General features: G+C 41.8%; 1 non-coding gene across 1 annotated transcript; it reads left to right on the plus strand.

Annotated features, from left to right (window-relative positions):
• Positions 1–1,012: 1,012 nt before the first annotated feature.
• Positions 1,013–1,119, plus strand: LOC131627627 (small nucleolar RNA R71). Its single transcript, XR_009291534.1, has one exon. It is a non-coding gene; the product is annotated as a small nucleolar RNA R71 (small nucleolar RNA).
• The last annotated feature ends 255 nt before the right edge of the window (positions 1,120–1,374 follow it).

The following is a 1,374-nucleotide window of genomic DNA, read 5'->3' on the forward strand; positions in this document are numbered from 1 at the left end:
ACGTGGAGTTTCTCTATTACCTTAATGAACTTTTGGAATTGGTTTTCCATTTTGGTGTTTTTCAATCTTTGTGGAAATGGAATGGGTGGCTTGTAAGGTTGTGGTGTGTGATTTTCTACCTCCGGTTTTGATTGCTCTTCGGGTTTCTCTGGCTTCTCTTCCTGGTCTTTAGGTTCAGCATCTTCCTTAGGTTTTTCTGATGAGCTTAGGTTAGGATTTTTCGGTCCTTCATAAGCGGTTCCACTTCTTAGGGTGGTGGAATTTGCTGTCCCTTTGGGATTAGATTGGGTTTGTCCAAGTAACTGTCCTCCAGGTACAACTTGTGCAGAGGTAGTTTGAGCAACTTGTGAAATCTGGGTTTCAAGCATTTTGGTGTGGGTCATCATCTGGTCAAACTTGGTTTCCAGTTGAGTAACTAACTCGTTTGTGTGAATATGTTGGTTCATAAACTCCTTATTTTGCTGAGTTTGACTCTGGATAAAGGTGTTTATGGTTTCTTTAAGGTTCGGTCTTGGTGGCACAACTTGCATAGGTTGGTTTTGTTTTTGTGTTTGGAATCCTTGGGGTCTCGAAGATCCGGAATTTTGGATAGGATTGTTGTTCTTGTAGGAGATATTCTGGTGATTCCTCCATCCAGGATTGTATGTGTTCGAGAAAGGATTTCCTTGGGTATAGTTAACTTAGTCTGAGCTAGAATCGTTCAAAAGGTTACAATCAACGGTTTGATGTCCTTGAATTCCACAGAGCTCGCACTCCGATTGGATTGCTGTCACTGTGATAGGGTTTTGAGACATGTTTTCGACTTTCATGCTTTCCTCCATGGCTCTCCTTTTTCTCTACCATTGCTCGTTCTATCCCCCATTGGGCGTGGTTTTGGGCCATGTCCTCTATCAGGGCACAAGCGTCGGGATAAGGTTTGTTCATTAACACTCCGCCAGCGGGAGCGTCAATAGACATTTTCGTATTATAATGGAGTCCATTATAGAAGGTGTGTATGATTAACCATTGCTCTAGGCCATGGTGCGGACAGAATCTCAAAAGTTCTTTATATCTTTCCCAGGCATCAAAGAGTTATTCGCCCTGGTATTGAGTGAAACTAGTGATCAGGTTCCTAAGGACAACGGTCGTACTCGGTGGGAAATATCGGGCAAGAAAGGCTCAGATTTTCAAACAATCATCAAGCAATCATACCAACAATTATATTACTGAAATATAACATTGAAAACTCATTCAATCATGTTATATCAATATGCATATGGACCAACTGACACTATACATGTGGTACCAATAAACCGTGGACTTAATCCACCCGACCGATCTAATCATCACCGAGATATGACCCCACCGACACAAATTCCACACAATGGGAATTAT

This window comes from Vicia villosa, unplaced genomic scaffold (genome assembly GCF_029867415.1).
Source record: "Vicia villosa cultivar HV-30 ecotype Madison, WI unplaced genomic scaffold, Vvil1.0 ctg.000374F_1_1, whole genome shotgun sequence".
Taxonomy (NCBI): domain Eukaryota; kingdom Viridiplantae; phylum Streptophyta; class Magnoliopsida; order Fabales; family Fabaceae; genus Vicia; species Vicia villosa.